Raw genomic sequence first — 17,400 nt, 5'->3', positions numbered from 1 at the left:
ATCATTTATCTTTACAAGTACCTGTAGGTGTAGGCTTCTGCAGTTTTTGCCAATTGGGCCTCTGTAATGTATGCATTCTCATTCACTGTTACCACTTTTTGATTTTCTATCTGGTTACATAGAGAATAATAGAAAGAAGCCATGATATATAAATCTGCTTTTGAAATATGTAAGCATTAAATACATGTAACAATAGAAATTTAAAGTACATAAAGTAATCAACAAATAGCTTGCCTGAATTTTAATTAAAACAATAGACAAGTCTCCCAGTATCAAAAGAGCTGCAAAAAATTAGAAACTATAGCAGCACCAACATTCTGATTTATCTAGTGTTCCAATATCATGATACAGTGTTCATCTGTCTGATGTCTTCCAGACATATTGAACTAAAATTTCCATTATAACTGCAGAAAATCATTCTCAGGGATCACAGCAAAACCTCAAGTCACTATGCTGTTTCTCTGCCTTAAGCTTCCCATTCATTTACTCATTTCTTATATAGTACTTCTGTGTTGAGTCTGAATATTGATCACTGATGAGCACACAGTTGCCTCCTTGTCTTCTTATTCCAGTTTTGAAAGCCCTTGTAATCTTACGCTTTGGGCAGCCTCTCCATGCAGTTCTCAGGTGAAATATTTCATGGGTTCTTTCTTTAAGACTTGTTTCTTTAGCAAAATCTTGCCCTGGCTTCGCCCTACCTCCATTATTTTTTCATTCATAATAGCCCTTAGCTTAAATTTGCAAAGCACTACATAATATTCAGAAAGGTCCTAGTTATTTGCAGTTCCTAATATCCCAGTTTCTAAAACAAGATGGAGCACAATCAGCACAAAGAGGAAGGTAGTTCAGTGAAGGAATCTTTATCAAAATAAACTACCATATATACTCATGGATAAGCCCATGTGTGGATAAGCCAACCATCAAATTTTTAACCAAAATACCATGAAAAATGTGCCAACTGCAGATAAGCTGACCCTCAAACTTCATATAAGTTTTAATTTTCACAGTTTGTTTCACAATTGACTTATCTGCGGGTGGCCCATTTTTCATGGTATTTTGGTTAAAAATTCGAGGGTTGGCTTATCCAAGGATGGGCTTATCCCTGAATGTATACAAGTATATCTGCTTTCATTCCATTCATACTGTTTGTTCATATAATGCAATTCAAGAGGGGACAATTAGATAATAGTTGACAGTTCCAAACAAGCCAGTGGAAGGAATGTGTAATACTTGTCAGTTGCTGTCGAATCGTTTACAACTCATAGCAACCCTATGTATAACAGAAGGAAATGCTGTTCGGTCTTGTGCCATATAATAGGGAAAATTCACAACTCATGCACAATGAAAAGAAAATTTAGTGGGATTAGAGCAACGTTAACCATATAAAACCATTAAAAACAAGAAAAATATCTCTATAAAGCATTCGTGTATATCTTTGGTATACACATAATATATTGGAAGAGTCTTAAGTATTTGAATTTTATTGATTTTTGTGGGGCTTATGTTCAGCTTCTTGTTTATTTGTTCAGTCGCTTCCAACTCTTTATGACTTCATGGACCAGCCCACGCTAGAGCTTCCTGTCGGTTGTCACCACCCCCAGCTCCCCCAAGGTCGAATCCATCACCTCTAGAATATCATCCATCCATCTTGCCCTTGGTCGGCCCCTCTTCCTTTTGCCTTCCACTCTCCCCAGCATCAGCATCTTCTCCAGGGTGTCCTGTCTTCTCATTATGTGGCCAAAGTATTTCAGTTTTGCCTTTAATATCATTCCCTCAAGTGAGCAGTCTGGCTTTATTTCCTGGAGTATGGACTGGTTTGATCTTCTTGCAGTCCAAGGCACTCTCAGAATTTTCCTCCAACACCACAGTTCCAAAGTATCTATCTACTTTGCTCAGTTCTGCTAAATTAGTCTAAATCACCCATTACATTATAAAGAGTCATTGTAAAGTTGGGCAGCTGTATGCACTTCTAAAATAAAATGTGATGGAACCTTACTGACTTATTTATTACAAATAGTCATCATCATATATTCATTTTCAGTTCTGCTTTCCTTAAATGTAAGATTTTTCTAATTGTAATTATATGCAGTTAACACTAGAGGCAGCTGTTGTTTTGAAGAACATGGAGACAATATCAAGTCAGCCAGAAGGTCTCTATTTGAAAAAGCTAGCAACTTGAACTATTTCATTTAGTTGGGCAAATAAACATTCAAGCCTGCTATAAGTTCAAAAGAATATGATTTTGGTTGAGATTGGTTGACTTACTTTTCATTATAGTTTGTAATGGACCTTATTTCTTGGATTTTTCAGTATTTGTAAAATGATTCTGTAAAAATACGGTGAAGGGGAAACAGATGTTACAATCTAACTGAAAAGCAGAGTAAAATAGTTTGTTCAAGAACGGCTGTGATTAAATGTTAAAAGTAATATTCTTCCTCTTAGCAGATGATGATGATAAAGGGCAGTGGGGGGGGACATACACCGCATATACCAATCTGAACTCTTCAAAGGAAGGGCTTGAGATATTCAAGTGCCAAAGCTCCTTTGGATTAAAGGTTTAAAATTATGATTCCTATGAACAGACAGCTCTAAATTTAGAATACCTTCCATGGGTCCCCCTTTATGCAGTCATAGACTTACCACAGCTATACAAAGATGTACTATATTCTGTATTGGAAGCTCTGATAGTTACATCGTGCCTGTCTGTTTACTTTCATTTCCTGCCTGCTAGCCATAGAATCTATTTTTTGCAACTAGCACTCATGAGACACCATATTAATTCCACTTTCTTTTTACACTTAAGGATTTTCATTTGACATTTCTAAAAATAATAGTGCTAATCCAAAGAAATAAAAAGAAACAAACAAGCCCAAGAGTTGCTGATTACAGATGAGGCCCAGAATAGAGAATTCTGTAACATTGCCTGTTAGTTTCAGCTTTCAGTGTAACCCCAATAAATCCTTAATTATTAAAAACATTGGGTTAGGTCTACTTGGTTCCAGGCCTTTTCTTACATAAAGCTTCCTTATCTAACTGGCCTGCACATCTTGATCACCTAACAAAGGACCAAGTCTAGATCTTCCAACAAAGTTGGATTCAAACTTAGATCTCATATTTACTCAGGGAACACCATATTACTCAGGAATTAATCCACATGCTCACTGTTCAACAAGATATATGCAATCACCTGTCAGTGTTCCACTTTAGGGCTAACAAATGACTGTCCTACATAGGACATTAGCACCATTCTTCTGCTCGTCTCCACTCTCCTCCATGGTATGTAAAGACAATCTGGTTTAACAATTCCAGAGGTCCAGGTCATTGGAGTCATGACTTTGTGCCATCCATCCAATTTTATACAGTAGATCTTTTGAAGGTTTTATTTAAATACTAATTGGCCATTTTAAGCTACATACCAGATGAGCTATGAGCATTTTTTTTTCCTCAGCTGTAACATCATTCATCTAATGTAACTGTCATCCAGTGGCACAGTAATTTCTGTATCTCCAGATAGGGATTAAAAAAACCTCCGGTCTGAAACCCCAAAGCACTACTGTTTGCATCTGTCTTCATGCAACATGCTAAACTCAATCCACCAGGCCACATGATGTTTTAATTAATTGTGTATACCCAGACTATTATGGATTATGTAGTAAATTCTGTTAAGCAATGCCTTGCCAGAGAGATAGGAAAGCCATTGGTGGCTGGTGGCTGCACTTCACGTATTTGGAGAGGGCTTAAGGTGACAATGGCCAGGCCAGAATTATTTATTCGTTAGATTTATATTCTATCCTTCCTCTAAGAGCTCTGTGTTGTTATATGACTGTAATAAACTATTCTTTCTCCTCTCCTCCAGGAGCTCAAGGCAGTTTACATGGGGAATCTTCTTTATTTTTATCCTCAGATGAGAAATACTGTGAGATTGATTAAGTTGAGAGAGTGTGATTGACCCAAAGGTAGACTTGAAATTTTATTTCTCAAGGCCTAGATCAACATTTTTAACCACTACACCACACTGGCTCTTGTGTTATACCTGTGGGCAAGTTCAGGATTTTCTGGTTTCCACCCCCCCCCCCCACACACACTTTTGAGTGAATACGTTTTCTTTTTGTTTATCTATGTTATGCCTATTTTAAGGCTTACCCTACAGTTATTGTGTCTTCTCATCTTAGAAATGTGGAAAAAATTACTATTGATGGCAACTGTGATTAGAGGTGGTTATATGGCCTATAACTGGGGATTAGGGAGTCACATGAGACCTCAGCTTGCCCATGTCTGACTGAGCATGTTATGTGTACATACCACCTGAGCTGACACACTGGACAAGATGGACTGATGTTTTTGGCCCAATCCATTGGTGAAATCCCTATATTCCAGCCTCACCTATTCCCTAATCTTTCATAGAACCATGTTGTCGCTCTTTGTCTTCACACTATGATACATAATCTTGGCTTAGTCAGATAAACTAAAATTAGCTGCAGTGCTCAATTCAGACATGACAGGAGACTAATGTTAGCTGAAAATTGAAACAATACTTCCTCTCTCTTCTTCATATAGGCACACTGGGGTCCCAGGCTTGTTCCCATCATGCTAATCAAGGGTTTAGCTTTATGTCCTAGTGCTTCCAGAGAGACATAAAACAAAAGACAGAAAGAGAGGGCAGTACCAGGAGACCATGATATGGACTAGGAATGTATTAGGACCAGAAAGATCCAGGTTCAAATCTACACTTAGCCATGGAAGCTGATGGAGATGGTGTCTTGGGTACCCACTGTCTCAAGCTGGCACAGTTACCAGCACAGAGGACTTATCACAAAGGTCAAATTGGAGGGGTACTAAATATACCTTCTTGAACTCCCAAGGAAGCTATAAATCCAGCATGGTGGCTTGAGGGCCTAAATCTCCTGTTACCCACACTGAGCTGCTGCCTCAATGGAGAACCTGCAAGCTGGTTTGCTGCAACACACCATTGCAATGGACTTGTCAGTGCCTAATGATTCGTAAGCCAAATAATTGTAGCTAGGTGGTGGTCATTTTGCATTTTATAGGTGTGGACTAGTACCATGTAAAGTTTCCAAGCTTCTCATGTAAAGTCTGGCATGTCAATCATGTTTTCTAAGCAGTAAGAACCCCTCCCCGCCTCCAATTGCAAATCAGTGCTCCAAGCTTCAGCTTGGGGGTGGAGAGGATAGATGATCAATGTTAATCTAGAATCGCTGGGCCACCTAATCAATTGCTATCAGGGTTATGTCAACTTCAGGCACTACTGTTCAGTTGACAAGTGTGCCTGCTTTGCTTCTGCTCCAGAATCAATCCACATACAGTGACCAGGAACCCTGGATAGTCCACTCACATGCCAAGTATATAAACCAGCAGTAGCTTACAGGCTTTGCATACAGCTGAGCCCCAAGTGAAGGACATTAAAGTGCAGCTCATTGCTGATTTGGCACAGAGTACAGTTTATGTTCAGCAGTATCCAGATATAAATGCCATTCCCTTTATTCCTGATGTTCAGGGCCTGGTGCCACTTTGTAGGTCACCAAAATGCCACCATCTATGCATAAGGGAGAGAGATCATAAGGCTTGAACCAAAAAGTCGAAGTGTGCATGTGACCCTAGAGTTAAACAGTTATTGAGAGTCAAGCATGTTCCAGCAGCATGCTGGCTGCTGGGGGTTGGAGGGGGCAGGAAGATAGAAGCAGGTAGGGGGAAATTGGAACCTTTCAGATGTTGCTTAGCAGCAGCTCCAGCATCTCACATCATTGAACAGTCTGGCTGGGACTCCAGTACTCATAGTCAGAATGAAAACTCCAACATTCAATATGACTTCAGCCTGTCAATTTGGCCCATGCAAAAGGAGCTTGCAGCACCTCACAGGTGATACCCATGGGGCTTTCGACAGCAAAGGGTCAGATTTCATCTACAGCTGGAAAATGAAGTGGGGATGGCAGAAGACAGTGAGGCAAAGTCCCATTCATAGAGGAGGGGAATGATGGTGCATGTAAGTAACAACATTTGAATAATAATAAAAAGTAGATGTCTACTGTTAGAATGATACATATCCTGAACTATAGGGGTTAAGTTCACTATAGTCTTGTTCAGAGACCTAGCAGTAGCAAAAGTCAAGAGTGACAATATTGGTAGACCTCTCCTACGTGGAAAGGTCTTCCCCAAACATGGTGAAATATAAATCCCATTATCCACAGCTACCATAGCTAGTGGCCATGTCAGCCAAGGATGATCAGACTGAATTATGGATAATTGGTGTGATTGTGAGGTGGGGAAGTTAGGGCCTGTGGACATGGATGGTTTGTTGTTTATTCGTTTAGTCGCTTCCGACTCTTCGTGACTTCATGGACCAGCCCACGCCAGAGCTTCCTGTCGGTCGTCAACACCCCCAGCTCCCCCAGGGACGAGTCCGTCACCTCTAGAATATCATCCATCCATTTTGCCCTTGGTCGGCCCCTCTTCCTTTTGCCTTCCACTCTCCCCAGCATCAGCATCTTCTCCAGGGTGTCCTGTCTTCTCATTATGTGGCCAAAGTATTTCAGTTTTGCCTTTAATATCATTCCCTCAAGTGAGCAGTCTGGCTTTATTTCCTGGAGGATGGACTGGTTGGATCTTCTTGCAGTCCAAGGCACTCTCAGAATTTTCCTCCAACACCACAGTTCAAAAGCATCGATCTTCCTTCGTTCAACCTTCCTTATGGTCCAGCTCTCGCAGCCATATGTTACTACAGGGAACACCATTGCTTTAACTATGCGGGCCTTTGTTGTCAGTGTGATGTCTCTGCTCTTAACTATTTTATCGAGATTTGTCATTGCTCTTCTTCCAAGGATTAAGCGTCTTCTGATTTCCTGACTGCAGTCAGCATCTGCAGTAATCTTTGCACCTAGGAATACAAAGTCTTTCACTGCTTCTACATTTTCTCCCTCTATTTGCCAGTTATCAATCAAGCTGGTTGCCATAATCTTGGTTTTTTTGAGGTTTAGCTGCAAGCCAGCTTTTGCACTTTCTTCTTTCACCTTCATCATAAGGCTCCTCAGTTCCTCTTCACTTTCAGCCATCAAAGTGGTATCATCTGCATATCTGAGATTGTTAATGTTTCTTCCAGAGATTTTAACTCCAGCCTTGGATTCCTCAAGGCCAGCTTGTCGCATGATGTGTTCTGCATACAAGTTGAATAGGTAGGGTGAGAGTATACAGCCCTGCCGTACTCCTTTCCCAATCTTAAACCAGTCTGTTGTTCCGTGGTCTGTTCTTACTGTTGCTACTTGGTCGTTATACAGATTCTTCAGGAGGCATACAAGATGACTTGGTATCCCCATACCACTAAGAACTTGCCACAATTTGTTATGGTCCACACAGTCAATAAAACAGAAATAGATGTTAGAATAGTCAATAAAACAGAAATAGATGTTTTTCTGAAACTCCCTGGCTTTTTCCATTATCCAGCGGATATTGGCAATTTGGTCTCTAGTTCCTCTGCCTTTTCTAAACCCAGCTTGTACATCTGGCAATTCTCGCTCCATGAACTGCTGAAGTCTACCTTGCAGGATCTTGAGCATTACCTTACTGGCATGTGAAATGAGTGCCACTGTTCGATAGTTTGAACATTCTTTAGTGTTTCCCTTTTTTGGTATGGGGATATAAGTTGATTTTTTCCAGTCTGATGGCCATTCTTGTGTTTTCCAAATTTGCTGGCATATAGCATGCATTACCTTGACAGCATCATCTTGCAAGATTTTGAACAGTTCAGCTGGGATGCCGTCGTCTCCTGTTGCCTTGTTATTAGCAATGCTTCTTAAGGCCCACTCAACCTCACTCTTCAGGATGTCTGGCTCTAGCTCACCGACCACACCGTCAAAGCTATCCCCGATATTGTTATCCTTCCTATACAGGTTTTCTGTATATTCTTGCCACCTTTTCTTGATCTCTTCTTCTTCTGTTAGGTCCTTGCCATCTTTGTTTTTGATCATACCCATTTTGGCCTGGAATTTACCTCCAATGTTTCTAATTTTCTGGAAGAGGTCTCTTGTCCTTCCTATTCTATTGTCTTCTTCCACTTCTGCGCATTGCTTGTTTAAAAATAATTCCTTATCTCTTCTGGCTAACCTCTGGAATTTTGCATTTAATTGGGCATATCTCCCCCTATCACTGTTGCCTTTTGCTTTCCTTCTTTCTTGGGCTACTTCTAGTGTCTCAGCAGACAGCCATTTTGCCTTCTTGGTTTTCTCTTTCTTTGGGATGTATTTTGTTGCCACCTCCTGAACAATGCTGCCAACTTCTGTCCAGAGTTCTTCCGGGACCCTATCTACTAAGTCCAGTCCCTTAAATCTATTCTTCACCTCCACTGCATATTCCTTAGGAATATTAGTGAGCTCATATCTAGCTGATCTGTGGGTCTTCCCTAATCTCTTTAGTCTGATCCTAAATTGTGCAAGAAGAAGTTCGTGATCTGAACTACAGTCAGCTCCAGGCCTTGTTTTTACCGACTGTACAGATATCCGCCACCTTTGGCTGAAAAGGATGTAATCAATCTGATTTCGGTGTTGTCCATCTGGTGAAGTCCATGTATAAAGCCGTCTCTTAGGTTGTTGGAAGAGAGTGTTTGTTATGCAGAGTGAATTGTCTTGGCAAAATTCTATCAGCCTGTGTCCTGCTTCGTTTTGTTCTCCCAGGCCATACTTACCTGTAATTCGAGGTGTCATTTGACTGCCCACCTTAGCATTCCAGTCTCCTGTGATGAAAATAACATCTCTTTTAGGCATGTTGTCCAGTAGGTGCTGCAGATCCTCATAGAACTGCTCTACTTCAGCTTCTTCAGCATTTGTGGTTGGGGCGTATATTTGGATCACTGTGATGTTAGATGGCTTGCCCTGAATTCGAATTGAGATCATTCTGTCGTTTTTTGGGTTGTATCCAAGCACTGCTTTAGCCACTTTACTATTAATTATGAAGGCTACTCCATTTCTTCTGTGGTCCTCTTGTCCGCAGTAGTAGATCTGGTGGTCATTTGATGTGAAGTGGCCCATTCCAGTCCATTTCAGTTCACTGACGCCCAGAATGTCTATCTTTAATCTTGACATCTCACCAATAACCACATCCAATTTGCCCTGGCTCATAGATCTTACATTCCAGGTTCCGATGGTGTGTTGATCCTTAGAACATCGGATTCGCCGTTCACCACCAGCACCGTCGGCCGCTAGCCGTCCTTTCGGCTTTGAGCTAGCTGCGTCATCACGTCTGGGGCTAGTTGAGCTCATCCTCTGTTCCCCCCCAGTAGCATTTTGACCATCTTCCGACCTGGGGGTCTCATCTTCCGATGGTATACCGACATATCTCTGGTTGTACTGATCCATTTAGTTTTCACGGCAAGAATACTGAGGTGGGTTGCCATTACCTTCCCCAGGGATCGCATTTAGTCTGACCTCTCTGTCATGACCTTCCCGTCTTGGGTGGCCCTTCACGGTTTAGCTCATGGCATCATTGAGGTGCTCAAGCTCCAGCACCACGACAAGGTAACGATCCTTTGCTGAAGGACATGGATGGTGGGAATTAGCAATTCTTGACATCTTCATACTGCAGCAGTGACTTTGGCAATCTATCTGCTTCTTTCACCTTCTTACATTTCAAGATGCTTCGGGCATGAGAATGCCCTCAGAGAAGAGGCAGCCTCCAAACTCCATCATACATAGATAGGCTTGAAGCAGCAGCACTGGATTCACTTCAAAAAGTGGAAGTAATTATTGTTTGGGGCTTGTTTGCTAGCCTTCCCTCCACTTCCTCCCTCCCTCCTTCCATGTGTGCAGCATTTCAGATGTGAGTAAAATTGCTGGCATATATAAAATATGAACAACAAAGGCCATAAAAGCTAAAAAGAGACAATGCCTGAAAAACGCCTGCTGACGTCAAGAGTGGGACAGGCACAGAATATAAAGGGAGGCAGAACAGTCAGCCATTCTGAAAGCACAATAGGAACACAAGTTTTGAAAGCCTTAAAAGTCCTTGGATTTAATCAGCCATCCATGCAAGATATCACAGAGAAATAACACTGCTTCAGGTTTGTAATTGGATCTGCAGTATCATGGTAAGCCAGTTGAATAACTCAACAACCACCTAATTTCAGCACTGCTGCCTAAGAGCAACTGAGCTAGCATATTAGCTCAACATTTGTTTGTTTGCTTGCCTGCTTGCTTGCATATAATGGCCCCTTGATTCCTATTAAAATCTTGGCTTCTTGTTCTAGGCAATGTATTTTCCTCTGTGTGAGACTCTGGCCAAATTGTCTTTGTGCAATGAGGGGGATTTGCAAAACATTAAGATGAATATGTTCTCTTTGGCTGTGATCCTCTGCCGAGTCGTGTGCTCCTATAGTCATCTATTTCAGTAGCCATTAGGCATGCATAAATATGGGCATCTGAACCAGAAATTAATTATGTCACTTCATACCTGATGCAGAGGGAAATCTAGAATTGTCACTTCAGTAGGAAGCTGCAGCCAGTCATGGCTCTCAGTAAGCATGCCTGAATGATAGACAAATTTGCTGCTTTCATATTTTCAAGTGCCAACCTAAACAAGGAGTAATCAGACTTGTGACCGAAACAGAACACTTTTTAAACAGCTAAAATCAAATATTTTTCATGGAAAAAGGCAAAATTAGAAACCACTTTAGCTTTAGAGCTATTCCTTCTCTTTCCTCCCCCTTTTATCACTCGCTAGAGCACCACACATATTTCAGGATGATGATCAGATTATTGATGGTCCATAACAATTTCACATGGGCTCATCCTGTCTCCATTGCTTATGAATCGGCACATTTCTTTTGAAAATCACCACAAGAATTCAAATATGCGCCCTTTGAAATAGCTTTTCTCATTTCTCTCCAACTGCATGTAGATTAATGCAGTGATTCTTAACATGGGCTCATCCGTGAGCTTGCCCAGTTTGATGCAAAAATATGATGAATACAAAGCAATGTTTCCAGAGCTCTGTTTCAAGTCTGTCTGTGTTGCTGGTTTTTTTTTTTTAATTTACCTTTGTCTTTCAAAGGAGGAGTATGCAAACCTCTGACCATCTGATCTGTTTCTCTCTCTGCAGAGGGAATTACAAACTGAGGGAAAGGGAGGAAGGGCTGTGAAAGTGCACTGAGGGTGGAATTACAAGGGTGGGGAAGAAGTTTAAAAGCATCAAGCACCAGGTTAGAAATGAGAGAGAGCTCAGTGTAGCTGCATTGAGAGAGAGTGCGAAAAACAGTTTACAGCCTGCCTGTTGTTTTGCAAACAGCAGGAATTTAAGAGCAGTTTAAGAGAAGCTGAGTTGAGCCAAGGAGCAGTGTTATGTCTGGTGACCAGATTAAAAAAATAGTCCTGACTTTGGTGAGTAAAAATAACTGCACACCATAAAGAAAGGGGGGGCTTTTTGCTAAGTGAATGGAACAGTGTTCTGCCTTCTAACTGCACTGCAAAAATAATCAAGCTCCTATTTAATAAATATGGTTGAAATGTGATTTCTTTGTTTTTTTCCAGTGAAACAGTTTTATTTTATAACATAAGGCTCTAGTGAGACCCAGTTTGGTGTAGTCCTTGAAGGCACCAGGCTAGTAAACTGATGATTGTGAGTTCTAGCCTCGCTTTAGGTACAAAGCCAGCTGGGTGACCTTGGGCCAGCCCATCTCTCTCAGCCCTAAGAACGAGGCAATGGCAAACCACTTTTAAAAATGTTGTCAAGAAAGCTGTGTGGACTTTTCCAGGCAGTTGTTAGGACTCAAGACTGACTTGAAGGCACTCCAAAAAAAAAAAAACCCAAACAAAAAGTTCTAGCCTTGTTTTATTTGAGAAATAGATTAAAATGTATATTTACTTCTTGCCCAGCCTCAGTGCCAATAAAATTATTATTAGTTTTATAGTGGAGGGAGAATTGCACAAATTCACAAGTTTGCGAACCCCTGGATTAGTGTATTTTGGCCTAAAATACACAGTACTTTGAATTAACTGCATTGCAAAATTTGGAGGGGTTGAAAAATCGTTTCTTAAATTTGGAAGCTTTAGATTACCCAGTTACTATTGGAATTGATAAAACTCTTTTCATTAAGCAGACCTACACTCAGACCCTTGTTTGTGTGATTCCTTATCCAGGTAAGGATATGTGAGCAGAAATCCTTCCTTGGAAGCTCAATTTGTTTTCATCTGTTAATTTTTCAAATATCTGTGAAGGCAGTTTTTTTTTTAAAAAAGCATGTCTTATGTTCTCTGATTATTTGTTTGGATTCTGATTATTTCTGATATGGCTGAGTTATAATAGATGTTTGCAATTTCTTCCCATCTAATTATCTATTTTATTCTGTTATTTATCATTGAGTGCTTTGAGTCTCATGTATAAAGCAAAAAAGACGGATATAAATGCTGATATACAATAAAAATTACATCTAACACCTGGTCGACTGGAGTAAATATATGTGAACTATTTTGAAATATAACACTAGATGGCTCTATGAATAGCATATCCTATGAACTTGAAAAAACACTATTCTAAAATGATCTGTCGCCATCTGTATTCAATCTGTTCTAAAGGAAGAAGAAAGACCCAAAGATGTTAAGTATGCTTCATTTCTTTTGAAATAGAGTGGAGCGCTCCCCCAAACTCAAAAGCAAGATGTAGAAGTGATATTAATTCATTTGCTTAGACAAAGTAGGTTTACTTTCACACCAGTCCTGGTGTTGTTGGCCAAACAATATATTAAATGGGGTCCAACCGCAGAACATTGCTACTATCTCCCTAGAAGTGGTGAGAAGTTCCAGAATACAGTGCTTATCTGGATTCAGTTTCCCTACAGAAGGAGGTGATTGGTTGTTTCCAGCCTGCAGCACATTCTTTACATCTTCTATGCAGAGCTGAATCAAATATATGCAGGCAACAATTTAATCTTCATATTTTCTGTTTGAATTTTGATTACCTCCAAATATAAATCTTTGATCCCTGTGTGCATGTGGTAATTGAGACCTGTTAAAATTTAAACTAATAGAAGTTCTGAAGCTGTAAAGCTGTATTACCAATACATCTCCTCCGTCAGTTCGTATCAGCTGATTACATATCGTAGCATGTCAGCTACGAAACGCTTCTAAATATAAAACACAATTGCTGATCAACTATTGCACTACAATGAAATAATAATTCTCTATTCATTCTCAAGTTGAGTGCCAGGACAAATTGGTATGATATAAGGGTACCACACGAATTTGTAAACAAATAATTAAGGTCTACCCTGCTAGCTCTGGATGCACTTTTATCTAATCTGGCTATTTTTGTGTCTTTGGGATGAGGCATTTCTGTCTTAGCAGGTGATGGTGCTTGGCCCATCTTGTCTGAGGTCAGAAGGTAAGCAGACTTAAGTGTGGTTAGCACTTGTAGGAGAGAACTGCAATGAATACCAGGGCTAGAGACTAGACCGAGAAATTAAAACATACACACACACAAATGCAGAGAGACAGAGTTAATGACAAACTACTTCCACATTGCCCCCAAGAAAACCGCATAGTTAAGTATATGAAGTTTAACCTCTCTCTCTCTCTCTCCCTCTCCCTCTTCCTCTCCCTCTCTCTCTTGTCCCAGATCAATGAAGTTTAACCTAGGGAGATTTTCTCTAACCTGAGATTTGGATAGTCTGCATTTCATATGGGGCTAGCACTTTTACCATATCTATTGTACTTCCAGTTTTTTGTTTGTGGAGTCCTTGGTGCCCTCTGAGCTTGGTTGTTTGCTTGCAGTTGTTCCATTACCCGACTAGGTAACATCCTCAGTGCTAATTTTTTCTTTGTTTGTATTTGTCTTCAGAGAGAAAACAAAATTGCACCTCCAATTTTAGTGCATTCAACAACTGTTTATGATAAATTATTATACATAATTTTTATTCCACTGATGCTGTTGTATGTTTTTTCTAATTATTTTAACTGCACTGTATTTTATCTTGGCATGGAACTGCTTCTACTTCATGCCAAGTTGGAAATCTTCTTACTAAAATGTTTACAATAAATCTGTGAATATTTGACATTCATTTCATGCATGGCTATTTTGGGAGAAAAATGAACACTGATTGCAACCCAAATTGTACTTACTGGAGTGTAAACTATATTGAATTCAATAGGCCTTAATTTGGAGTAAATAAGCCTAGGGTTACATTACTCATTTGTTCTCTGGGTACAACGTTTTTTTAAATGAAAATGCTCATGGTAACCTGGCCAGATTCAGAATCACTTTTTCCCCCTGACCTAAATTTTCACTTTAATATAAAACATGTAATTGATAGGATAAACCAAGTAGGATGGATTACTTCTTCGCTCATGGTAGCTTTTAAATAACAGGAAGCTGCTGTTAATTCTCTAATTATTTCATAGCTATAGGCATTTGTGTTGCCTTCTTTTAGACATTTCCTCTTGATTCATCTGACATTAAGCACTTGTCTTACAGTAAAAGGAGTGAAGAAATCCAATTTAGAGCCACTTATGGAATTTGATTTCAGGAACACCATAGCACAAATAGATGAACATTCATCAAGCTGAGTGAAACATATTGATGTAGGAAATTAAAACTCAAGTGTTTGATTTCTTATGATGCCTTCCTCCACACAAAATGTGAATTGGGGATCAACACTGATATTTGCTTAAATAATATGCAGCTGATGGCATTTAGAAAAAAAAACATACCCTTCCCTACTTTTGTTCTTTTCCACTATAAACTGAAAAAAAATGTGTGTGGTCCTAAGGACATCAACGTAAATTTTTCACCTCCTCCTCTTGGCACAATCTCAGAAAGGTCTTTCTTGGGGCAGGGGGTGGGAAGTGGGGAGTCATTGTGAGGTACATTATAAATCTGTAGCTCTTCTTCTACAACCACAAGATGCAGCTCATCATTAGAGGACATCCAGAGCACTTACTTCAGATTTAACTTTCCACAGCAGCCCCTCTATATCCCTGATCTAACAATACTGTTTTCCACATTAACATGGGACTATAACTTTACCAATAGACCTAGAAGCATAATCTGGCATCCCACATATCTATTTGTGTCAATCATCTTGGCCCAGCGTGATCCAAGAGGACTTGGACTTCAATTCCTATAATTTCCCCCCAGCATGGCTGATGGAGGAAACAAGATTGGGCAATAAGGGTTTAATAAATTGCCCATGTTCCTTCCTATTTTTGTTCAGTTTATATACTGTACACCCAATGCTCATTAAATAATAAAGTGGATCAGCATGGCAAATTCAAAAGATTTATGCTGTGTCCTAACTCCCTAGAATGCCACCTGGGATGACAGCATATCTCCAACTATTTTTGGTGGGGAAGGGCAACTGCCGAACTTCCTGCTCTGTATTATTTAAGATGCTTTTAATTTAAAAAATGAATGGAAAGCTAATAGCTGCAAAGCAAAGCATGTGCCTCAATTCTAACTTGTGTTCCAAACAGTGCCTGAATGCCAGAGGCATTCTTAGGAAGAAGAGGAGCAGGGGACAGCACTCTAATGCATTGTTTGACTAGTGGCATTGGCCATACTCATCATGGCAACCATTTTGTGAATGGGCTGGTAACATGATCTCAACATTCCAAAGTCTCCACTGGCCTGAAAAGGCTGAGGTCTCAGCTTCATGAATCAATTATGCTATTATTCACCTACTGAAATATATTATCCATTCTATTCCCACTCTATAAATTATTTATCAGAAACTAATCACTGTTTATTTATTGCTATGCTTTCCCATATTGAGTTGGTATTGGACCTTTATTCTGCTTTATATCTTTGCATTTTATTTGTGTGGATAAGTTTAGCATAAAATATTTAAAACCTGAGTGCAGAGCTACTGTATATGCTCAAGGTGGGAAGCATGTGAGTGGTCACTGACAAGTTTCTCCTCAAGGGGTCCTTCGGATGGGGCACCCTGAGCTTCATCAGAGTATTCCTCAGAGAGGTGTTGAGCCCAGGGGACATGATACGGGATGGCAAAATAAAAACAGCTCTGCCTTTCTAAGCCCATCACAGTGCCGAAGTTAGCTCTTTACAGCAAAAATGAAGATTCAGTTATGAGAAAAACACTCAGTCTACCATGCAAACTGTCAAGAATGCAGTCACATATACTGATATTGCTTTAAGCATTGAGAGATCCCAGCAATACTAACACTGAATATTACGGCCTAATTCTCCATTTCAAACACTTTAACATCAGCTATTTAGAGCTACATCGCTACTCTATCAACATTTGTTTTATATAGTTTTATACTGTATATCTTCAGCAAAGGATCGTTACCTTGTCGTGGTGCTGGAGCTTGAGCACCTCAATGATGCCATGAGCTAAACCGTGAAGGGCCACCCAAGACGGGAAGGTCATGACAGAGAGGTCAGACTAAATGCGATCCCTGGGGAAGGTAATGGCAACCCACCTCAGTATTCTTGCCGTGAAAACTAAATGGATCAGCACAACCAGAGATATGTCGGTATACCATCGGAAGATGAGACCCCCAGGTCGGAAGATGGTCAAAATGCTACTGGGGAGGAACAGAGGATGAGCTCAACTAGCCCCAGACGTGATGACGCAGCTAGCTCAAAGCCGAAAGGACGGCTAGCGGCCGACGGTGCTGGTGGTGAACGGCGAATCCGATGTTCTAAGGATCAACACACCATTGGAACCTGGAATGTAAGATCTATGAGCCAGGGCAAATTGGATGTGGTTATTGGTGAGATGTCAAGATTAAAGATAGACATTCTGGGCGTCAGTGAACTGAAATGGACTGGAATGGGCCACTTCACATCAAATGACCACCAGATCTTCTACTGCGGACAAGAGGACCACAGAAGAAATGGAGTAGCCTTCATAATTAATAGTAAAGTGGCTAAAGCAGTGCTTGGATACAACCCAAAAAATGATAGAATGATCTCAATTCGAATTCAGGGCAAGCCATCTAACATCACAGTGATCCAAATATACGCCCCAACCACAAATGCTGAAGAAGCTGAAGTAGAGCAGTTCTATGAGGATCTGCAGCACCTACTGGACAACACGCCTAAAAGAGATGTTATTTTCATCACAGGAGACTGGAATGCTAAGGTAGGCAGTCAAATGACACCTCGAATTACAGGTAAGTATGGCCTGGGAGAACAAAACGAAGCAGGACACAGGCTGATAGAATTTTGCCAAGACAATTCACTCTGCATAACAAACACTCTCTTCCAACAACCTAAGAGACGGCTTTATACATGGACTTCACCAGATGGACAACACCGAAATCAGATTGATTACATCCTTTGCAGCCAAAGGTGGCGGACATCTGTACAGTCGGTAAAAACAAGGCCTGGAGCTGACTGTAGTTCCGATCACGAACTTCTTCTTGCACAATTTAGGATCAGACT

At 40.4% G+C, this 17,400-nt stretch overlaps 1 long non-coding RNA gene across 2 annotated transcripts; it reads left to right on the top strand.

The window, feature by feature from the left end:
• The first annotated feature begins 427 nt into the window (after positions 1–427).
• LOC134489464 (uncharacterized) lies at positions 428–11,777 on the top strand. 2 transcript variants are annotated; one of them, XR_010067125.1, is made up of 3 exons: positions 428–627; positions 2,090–3,956; positions 9,638–11,777. It is a non-coding gene; the product is annotated as an uncharacterized LOC134489464 (long non-coding RNA). The 2 variants fall into 2 exon arrangements; XR_010067124.1 differs by lacking the exon at positions 428–627 and having other exon boundaries at positions 1,902–2,150; positions 3,857–3,956.
• The last annotated feature ends 5,623 nt before the right edge of the window (positions 11,778–17,400 follow it).

The sequence above is a fragment of the Candoia aspera genome, chromosome 2, assembly GCF_035149785.1.
Source record: "Candoia aspera isolate rCanAsp1 chromosome 2, rCanAsp1.hap2, whole genome shotgun sequence".
Lineage (NCBI taxonomy): Eukaryota > Metazoa > Chordata > Lepidosauria > Squamata > Boidae > Candoia > Candoia aspera.
Note: the sequence above shows the minus strand (reverse complement) of the source record. Positions and strands in the feature narration are given on the sequence as shown.